Source organism: Hibiscus syriacus, unplaced genomic scaffold, assembly GCF_006381635.1.
Source record: "Hibiscus syriacus cultivar Baekdansim isolate YM2019G1 unplaced genomic scaffold, ASM638163v2 tig00110889_pilon, whole genome shotgun sequence".
Classification (NCBI taxonomy): domain Eukaryota; kingdom Viridiplantae; phylum Streptophyta; class Magnoliopsida; order Malvales; family Malvaceae; genus Hibiscus; species Hibiscus syriacus.
Genome location: NW_024062899.1, coordinates 1,225,933 through 1,236,345, shown reverse-complemented (window position 1 = coordinate 1,236,345; position 10,413 = coordinate 1,225,933). Strand labels below are relative to the sequence as shown.

General features: G+C 35.8%; 1 pseudogene; it reads left to right on the top strand.

Moving 5' to 3' along the window:
- Positions 1 to 2,117: 2,117 nt before the first annotated feature.
- LOC120144351 lies at positions 2,118 to 9,312 on the top strand (annotated as a pseudogene).
- The last annotated feature ends 1,101 nt before the right edge of the window (positions 9,313 to 10,413 follow it).

Here is a 10,413-nt window from a genome sequence, read left to right as displayed (position 1 = left end):
ATATAAGAAGTAAACAAATTTTGAGCGCATTGTAGCTCAAATTTTCACATTAATATTGATCAAATATTGTGTATTTGGATAGTATAATATCACCAGTGAGACCGTATATTAAGAGTTTGATTACTAATTCATACCTCTATGATTATATAATATAATATCATCACTAAGATCGCATATATAATATCAATAATAAGAACTCTTTATGATAATATCATTGAAATTACATAATATAACATCATCACTAAGAGATTAGGGATGTTCAAATTTTCGAACTAATTCGGTTAATCGACCGAACCGAATTAGTTCGGTTAATTCGGTCGGCCACCCAATTAGTTTGATCGGTTAACGGTTAAGATTTTTTTTGAAATTTGGTTAACGATTAATTCGGTTCGAAATCGGTTAATTAACCGAATTAACCCTTAAATATTTCTTAATATTTTTTTACCCCATGATATCCTGCCCCTACTTCCTTTATTTTATGTGCTCCTCGGTTATGGGCAAGGTATGGGCAAGGTGAGCATGGGCAAACTTTACATTCGAGATGGACAAAAATGTATAGTGGTATCTTAAAAAAATCAAACTTTACATTCGAGATGGGGTGGTGGTCTAGGTGGAGCATGAGCCAGCAGCATGGAGCATTGAATCTCATTAAATGAATTTTTTTGAATTAGCGGAGCATGGGTAAGGCAGCAGCATGGGGTAGATAATAATTGTAATATTATACATTCAAACTTACAACAGAAAGTTACGATAATTAATTTTTCTTCCCAAACCGACTCATCAACATGTCTTTGTCTCTGTCACCTCACAGAATACATTCTAGCGTTAGGAGCTATTGATCCATCAACAGTGGAGTCTTCATTCATATATTCCATTTGTGCCAAACTTTAATTGATGTGTTACTCTGTTGTAAGTTGGACATCTATTGTAAGTTATACCCTACAACATTGTTGAGCCGATTAACAATGAAAAATTAACACTTTTGACAGTTTGATGCAAGTTCTAGACTTTTTGTTTCCGGAATAGATTATTAATTCCTCAATTATTATTTCCTTGCAGATGTTAGATGCTTCACAAACACTTCTACCTGACGATGAGCTCAAGAAACAATTTAATGAAGAGGGTGATTCCTATTTATCTTCCTTTTTATCATTGTTCCTTTCCCTCTTTACATTTTCTTCTTTCCCAGTTTTGCAGGCATGCATTTTGCCATCTCATATTTGGTTCTCATATTTGAGGGGTTAGGAAGCATGATGTTAGTCTTTTGTTTCTTCACCGTTTGCTCTGCAACTTTATCTGCTGCATTTTGTAAAAATCTATAGGCTTTTAACTCATATTCCCTGTTTTCCTATCAAAAAAATTAATTGTAAATTGTTTTTAATTTAAAAATAATAAATTCTAAAATTCTAAAAAAATCGCTAATTCAAAATTAACCGAATTAACCTAAATTTATTCGGTTCGGTTAATACTTTCAAAAAAAGTTCGATTAATTTGGTTAAGGGTATTTCGGTTCGGTCGACCACATTTTAACCGAATGAACACCCCTAACTAAGATCATTTGATACGTTAACAATAAAGACTATGTTGTACCGCAACAAATATTTATTATAACAAAAATTTGTAATTAATATTATAAACAAAATAAAAGATTATAACATAAAAATATTATAAACAAAAAAGGTAAGGCTTTGATTATGATATAGATTTAGATTTTCGGTGTTCTTATTTTCAAAATAATATTAATGATATTTTATTATTATAGCTTAAATTTAAAGAAAGTCGAAAGTTCTATGATAGATTTATTAATTTTGAGGTATTTTTTTTATGAAACAAACATCATATTCATGTTCAAGAGGCTAAAATGAGTGGAATAGAAATTATATGATCACTGATCATCAATGACAGTGATGATGATGATCAAAGACCTAGACAAGTTTGACAGCGAATACCTAGACAAGTCGAGTTTCATAAAGTGGGTTCCTTTCTTTTTTCCCCTCCAAATTTGTTATAATATATAGGTTATATATATTAATGTATATCTATCGTATAGAATATAGGTATAAACTATAAAATTATTAATCCTCATGGGATTCTTCAACTTTTGCTGGGTTTAAATGTGCTTGGAAAGAAGAAAAATATGGTTTGTAGATTATCAACTAGATTGTTCAATGTTTGCGTAGCTTCATTATGTAAAGCCCATAAATTGGAGAAAGTTGAATCAGTTATTTTGATGGTATAAGATTAGGAGTGCTCGCTGATGTTGTAACTTACAATATACTGATTGATTCATACTATCGTTTCATTGGACTCGATGCTGGTTACTCTATTCTTCACAGAATGACAGAAGCTGGGCTTACCCCAGATATTATTTCTTATAATTCTTTGCTAGCTGGTGCCACTAGGAATTGTCAAATAGATCGGTCTCTTGATTGTTCGATGAAATGATTCAAAGAGGCATAGCCCCTGACGTTTGGAGTTACAATACTTTGATGCACTGTTTTTTCAAGCTTAGAAAACCAGATGTGGCCTACAGGGTTTTTAAGGATATTATATTTGGCAAGCATTCGCCTTCTACAGCTACTTTTAACATTATGATGAATGGTTTTTGCAAGAATGGGTATACCGATAATGCTCTTATGTTGTTTAGGAATTTACAGCATCATGGATTTGTGCCAGGGTTAGTGACTTACAATATTCTTGTTAGTGGATTATGTAAGATTGGTAGATTAGGGTCAGCAAGAAGGATTCTTAAGGAAATAGGGGAATCGGCCATGTTCCGAATGCCATAGCATACACTACCATATTGAAAAGCTTCTTTCGGAAGAAGAAGTTCTTAGAGGGGCTTAAGATATTGTCAGAGATGAAGAGTAGAGGGTATACATATGATGGTTTTGCTCATTGTACGATTATTGCTGCTCTGGTTAAGATAGGTAAGATAAAAGAGGCGGCTGAATACATGATGGACATGTTGAAGACTGGTATTGAACTTGATATGGTGACTTATAACACACTGATTAATATGTATTGTAAAACTGGTGAGTTTGAAGAAGCCTATAAATTTTTGGATGAGATTGAAAAAAAAGGGTTGGAGTGTGACAAGTATACACAAACGATAATGATTGATGGATTGTGTGTTATGATGACATGAAGGTTAGGGTTTGATCGTGTTGATTTGGGGGAAATGGCAAAGGGAAGAATTGGGAAGCAATAGCAGAAATTGGGGGGAGGATCGAATGAATTTAGGGATTGACATAGATAGGGATTGCGATCCTATCTGAGGATTTGGGAATTGAAGTGAAGAATAATGAAGATAAAGAGTCACGGGGGAAGGCTTAAGTGGGTGGAGGTACAGTGGGCTTATTATTACCTAAACCAATATAAATTCAGGTGGGCTTATGTTGGGCTTGAGTTGTTATCATAATTTTATGAGAGAAGTTTGGAGGGTGAGTCAGCTTGGGACGGTTATTTTGCTAGATTTGATGTTATGACAGCTGGTACTGTATATATATATAAATTGTACCAATCCTTTAAGGGTTATCTTATGAATGAAGAACATTTTCTGTACTTAAATCTCTCTATTTTGAAATCCCTAAAATTCTTCTACATTCTTATCCTAAATCATAACAAATTGGTAATCAAGCTAAGTTTGGAGATCCAAAAATCCATTTTTTCACGCTGGGGAAGAAAAAAGATGCAAAAGAAGGGAACTATTGAGGTAACGGAACAAGCAGCAAAGTGAAGGAAGAGACCTTACCATCTTGGTGGGTTGAGCAGAAAGCAGAGCTGGAGGGAAGATACAAACCTTGGAGGATGAGATGATTGAGAACAAGGGCTATTTGCAGAGAATCCTACAGCTGGCTAATCAGCAGCTGAGGAAAAAGACTCACCTCAGTCAGCAAGGATTCAACCATCAGCAGCTGAAAAGCAAAACAAAGGTGAAGGTAAGCAACCATGTTTAGTTATAATTTTGAGTGAGCATGAGAAGTATACTTTTAAATCGAATGAACTAGGGATGTTAGCTGCTAAACCTGTGGAGTTTTCTAGTCCTCTACCTTTTAATTCAAAAGTGCAAGAAGAAAATATTATGGGCAGTGCTAGTGAGATTAAAGAAGACAGTACGGGTTTGTTTGGGAGTTCTAGGCCTATGTTACCTCAACCTAAATTGGAGTTACAGATGTTTGATGGCAATAATCCCAGAGGGTGGGTTCGAAAATGTCAAAAATATTTTAATCTTTTAGGAGTTCTTGAGGAGTAGAAACTGGATGTGGCTGCAATGTATTTGATGGGAAAGGCTGAGACTTGGTTTGATGGTTATATTATGCAAAAGCATAGAGTGACTTGCATGAATTTGAGACTGATTTGTGTCATATATTTTGTGAAGAAACTATTCAGATATCATTGAAGAATTTAATAAATTAATGCAGAAGGGTAATGTAGAAGAGTATCAAGAAAAGTTTGAGGAGTTAAGACCCTATTTGCTATACAACATATGCATTTAGGGGAGGATTATTTTGTTTCCAGCTTCATTAGTGGTCTTAAAGAGGAATTAAAACATAAGGTGAAAGTGTTGGAGCCTAAGAACCTATCTGAAGCTTATAGGCAATCTAAACTATATGAGTTAGCTAATGAGATTGAAGGAAAGAAGTACAAATCTCCTAGTAATTTTTTTTCTTATACTCCTTCAAACAGTCAACAGAACAGTGGTAATAGGAGTTTATTACCTAAGTCAGTTCCTCCTAATACCAACCCAAAACAGAATCTGTTGGATTATAGAAGAGCCAACAATTTGTGCTTTAAATGTGAGAAATATTTGTTCCAGGGCATCAGTGCAAAGTCAGACAGCTGAATTGTATGGAGGAAGAGGAACCTACAGATTCTGCTGAACAGGATTTAATAGAAGGAGATAATAGAGAGGTGGAAGATCAAGCTAAAGAAGCCCTGGAAATTTCTATCAATGCTATTACAGGGAATATGGGATATACTACTTTGAGGATTCAAGGTTTTATCAAGGGAAAACCTATTAATGTGCTAATTGGCAGTGGCAGCACTCATAGTTTTGTAACTCCTCAATGGGCCAAGGAAGGGGTTGAATTGGTTCATACCCAGCCATTAGTTATTACAATAGTTAATGGGGAGAAGCTATTCAGTACGGCTAGAAGCAACAAGGTGAGTTGGAAGATGCAGGGTTATGATTTCCAGCATGATTTCAAAGTGTTATCTATGGGAGGTAGTGATATGGTATTGGGGGTAGATTGGATGGAAGTATTTAGCCCTATAATGATGGATTTTAAAACTAAAACCATCAGTTTTGAGAAAGATGGGGAAATTGTAGTTATAAAGGGGTCTCAAAAGCTGTCATTAATCAGATCAATCTCGGGTGAGAAATTACAAAAGTTAGCAGAAAAAGACACTGAATTAAGTGGGGAGATTTATTTGCTATGTGCTGAAGTGGAAGACAATAGTTCCTTTATCATTACAAGAACTACTGGAAGAGTTTAAAGAGGTTTTTGAAGAACCAAGGGGAATGCCTCCTAGTAGGAAACATGATCATGCAATTGTCCTTAAGCAGGGAACACAACCAGTAAACCTTAGACCTTATAGATTTGTTCATCATCATAAGACTGAAGTAGAGAAACAATTACTGAAATGATGTCCTCATCTATTATTCAGGTTAGTAAAATTCATTTTGCTTCTCCATGTTTACTTATTGAAAAGAAATATGGAACTTGGAGATTTTGTGTGGACTATAGGGCACTTAATTCTGCTACAGTTAAAAATAAGTTTCCTATTCCTATAGTAGAGGATTTGCTAGATGAGTTGAATGGGGTTGTCTTTTTTCAAAAATTAATTTGAGGTCTGGATATTGGTAAATTAGAATTAGGAGGAAGATATTCATAAAACTGCTTTTATGACTCATCAAGGACACTATGAGTTTAAAGTAATGCCTTTTGGTCTTACTAATGCTCCAGCTACTTTTCAAGCTTTGATGAATGATTTGTTTGGAACATATTTAAGGAAGTTTGTTCTTGTATTTTTTGATGATATGTTGATTTACAGTCCTAGCTTGGCAGAGCATAAACACACCTAAGAACTGTTGGAGGTTCTGTTGAAAAACAGGTTATATGCTAAAAGGAGTAAGTGCTTCTTTGGACAGTAGCAAGTGGAATATTTAGGGCACTTAATATCAGCTGATGGAGTGGCAACAGATCCTAACAAAGTTTAAGCTATGCAACAGTGGCCTTTGCCTAAGAATCTGAAAGCTTTAAGAGGATTTTTGGGATTAACTGGATACTACAGGAAATTCATAAGAGGATATGGGGAACTGAGTAAGCCCTTAACTAATATATTGAAAAAGGATGGGTTTTGTTGGTCTGAAGAAGCCATAACAACTTTTGAAAAGTTCAAGGAAGTTATGTGTAATGCTCCAGTGTTGGCTTTGCCTAATTTTGACCAGAAATTTTTTTGGAAACTGATGCTAGTTCTAAAGGGATTGGAGCTATTCTTTCTCGAGCAGGAGACCTATAGCCTATTTGAGTAAAGCTTTGGGGCCTAAGCATGCAAATCTTTCAATTTATGAGAAGGAGTATTTGGCCATTTTGATGGCAGTTTCTCATTGGAGGCATTATTTGGAGAGTGGTTTTTTTGTCATTAAAATAGACCATGAGTCCTTAAAACATTTACTTGATCAGAAGTTAAATACAACTATCCAGAAGAAGGGACTTACAAAGTTATTGGGGTTGGATTATATCATTCAGTACAGGAATGGTAAGTCTAACAAAGTTGCAGATGTACTCTCTAGACATCAACTGGATTATGGGGAATTTGTTCAAATGGGAGTTACTGTTATAACTCCTACTTGGGTACAAGATATTGAAAAGAGCTATGCAGAAGATGTTTTAGGCCAAGAAAAATTCTTATTCTGGTTATTAAGCCAGATGAGCTACAGGACTGGAAATTATTGAAAGAAGTCTTGTATTTCAAAAATAAAATTTATGTGGGCAGGAATGGGGATTTAAGACAGAATATAATTGTGGCTTTGCATGATTCACCACAAGGAGGTCACTCAGGTATTCAAGCTACTTATCACAAAAGTAAGTCTTATTTTTTCTGGCCAAGGATGAAAATGCAAATTCAGGAGCATATCCAGCAGTGTGATGTGTGTCAAAGAACTAAAATAGAACATATCTCTAAGCCAGGGTTGTTACAGCCTATTGCAATCCCAAACAATGCTTGGGAAGTGATTACAATGGACTTTATTGAAGATTTGCCATCTTCAACAAAATATAATTGCATTTTGGTGGTGATTGATAAATTCACTAAATATGCTCGCTTTATGTCATTATCTCATCCCTATACAGTAGTGGAAGTTGCTAGAGTTTATCTTGACCATGTTTACAAGTTACATGGTCCTTCTAAGGTGGCTATTTCGGATAGGTACAAGTCTTTTACTAGTCTATTTTGACATGAATTAATGAAGCAATTGGGTTCAACTACATTATTTAGTACTACCTATCATCCTGAGACAGATGGCCAGACAGAGAGGTTGAATCAGTGTTTAGAACAATAGTTGAGGTGTATGTGTTTCTTGAAACCAAAGACTTGGTCTAAATGGCTAGCTCAGGCTGAATGGTGGTTCAACACTAATTACCACTCTGCTCTACAAATGACACCATTTGAATCTTTATATGGTTATAAAGCTCCTAATGTGACTTGGAAACAGACTCTAGGGTGGAGGCAGTGCATAATGTAATACAAAAAAGGAACAATTAAATTCATTACTACGAGAGCAATTACTTAAAGCTACCAACAGAATGAAGCAGATGAGTGACAAACATCGAACAGACAGGAGTTTCAAATTGGGGATGAAGTTTACCTGAAGCTCCAACCATATACACAAACATCACTGGCCCTAAGAAGGAATTTAAAGCTTACTGTTCGTTATTTTGGACCCTACAAGATACAAAACAAAATTGGTCAAGTTTCTTATAAACTTGATTTGCCAGCAAATTCGAAGATACATCCAGTTTTCCATGTCAGTTTACTTAAGAATAAAGGAGGGAAAAAAGGACTTATCAATCGATCCTCTAATGGTCGCGTCGGATGGTCAACTGAAGATTTACCCAGCCCTTGTTTTGGATCAACGAGTGGTTACAAGACAGAATCGAGCAGTCATTCAACTGCTCATTCAGTGGACAAATATGGGAGCAACAGAAGCAACTTGGGAGGATTATATCGTATTGAGACAACAATTTCCTCAGTTCGATCCTTGGGGACAAGAATCGTCTGGAGAAGGGGTATTGTTATGATGACAGGAAGGTTAGGGTTTGATCGTGTTGATTTGGGGAAATGGCGAAGGGAAGAATTGGGAAGCAACAGCAAAATTGGGGGGAGGATCGAATGAATTTAAGGATTGACATGGAGGCTAGGGATTGCGATCCTATCTGAGATTTGGGAATTGAAGTGAAGACATAATGAAGAGAAAGAGTCACGGGAAGGCTTAAGCGGGTGGAGGTACAGTGGGCTTATTATTACCTAAACCAATATAAATTCAGATGGGCTTATGTTGGGCTTGAGTTGTTATCATAATTTTATGAGAAAGTTTGGAGGGTGAATCAGCTTGGGACGGTTATTTTGCTAGATTTGTTGTTATGACAGCTGGTATTGTATATATATAATTTGTACCAATCCTTTAAGGGTATCTTATGAATGAAGAACGTTTTCTGTACCTAAATCTCTCTATTTCTGAAATCCCTAAAATTCTTCTACATTCTTATCCTAAATCATAACATTGTGCAAGGCAAGTAATATAGCTGCACAACATTTGAAGTACATGAATATGATGGGCTTTGATTGAAATTTGGTTCCATTAAATTGTTTAGTTGATGGATTGTGTAAAGTCGGCCAGACTAAGGATGCCATGAAAGTCTATAAATCAATGGAGGTAAGAGATTATTTTACCTACTTTTTGGTGCACAACCTTTGCAGGGAAAGGAAGTACCATTCTGCGGCCAAGCTCTTGCTATCTTGTTTACGAAGTAGCATGAAAATACTGAAGTCTGCTCAACGGGCTGTCCTGCTTGGTCTTCGCCGTTCTGGTTTTCCTGGAGAGGCAAAAAAAGCTTAAGTCTAAGATTCGCATTGCTCGAATATTGAGTCACCGATAATTTGACCATTACTTTTGATTTCAGTGCTAGAAGCTAGAAGATTATTTAGTTCAGCTGATTCAAACTTGGTTGCATTTAATTGTTTGGTCAATGGGTTGTGTAAAGTCGGTCAGACTGATGATGCAATGAAGATCTATAAATCAATGGAGGTAAGAGTTTATATTGACCTACTCTTTGGTGCACAACCTTTACAGGGACAGGAGGTACCATTCTGCGGCCAAGTTCCTGCTATCTTGTTTGTGAAGTGGCATGAAAACATTGAAGTCTGCTCAATGAGCTGTCCTGCTTGGTCTTTTCCATTTTGGATTTCCTGTAAAGGCAAAAAAGCTTCAGTCTAAGATTCACATCACTCAAATATCGAGTCACTGATAATTTAACCATTATTTCAATTTCAGTGCTAGAAGCTGGAATATTATATAGTTCAGCTGATTTATCAGTGAGGGTCATTCATTTTGGACCAAGGTCCTGATTGGAATAATATGATTCTTTTGTTGTAAGGTTAGTGGCTTTCTTGGGGTAAAAAACTCTAGGCCAAGACAGAGATTTGGAACTCTGAATCAAGCTGCAGCTTCTGCGTAATGTGTGCTCTGTATATGTGTTTTCCGCATAAACAACTAGATGGAGTGATGTCTGCCGCTTGAAAACTCTAATCTGGCTTCAAAAACTGAGAAGCATATTCACAAGAGACGCATCTATGAAGCTCGTTACGTGATTGGCTTCCTGTCATGTGGTTACTTCTGTTTTGGGTTTTTTTCTGGATTATTTGACTTCCTTTGCTCTGTACCAAAATTCAAATTTCCCTTGTGGAATCATGCAAGGGCTTACTTCCTTTCAGAAATGAATTGTTTTTTGTTTTGATATAACAAAGAAATTAGCTAGACTGTTTTAGGAGGTGTGTAGATAAACTTGGCAGTCGGCATCTCCAGCTATATCTCAAACGCGTCTTAATTTTATTAATCCAACCCTATGATAAAATTAAATTTTAAACCTTCAACATGATGGCCTGGAGAAAAGGGCTTTACATATATTGTACGTGTGTGTGTATTTGAAAGTGGGCTGGAGGGAGAGGTCTTGTATTTGTTAGGTTACACAATTGTATTTAATTTGAAGGCTGTTTAGGCAATTTTCCTCTCGCACTGTCGGATGATCTTTTTGCCTAATTAGTAGAGCATGGAAAAATGATTGACTTTAGACTTTACTTTCCAGATGGCTAACTACGTATTTAACATTGGTTTCATAATTCTTCACT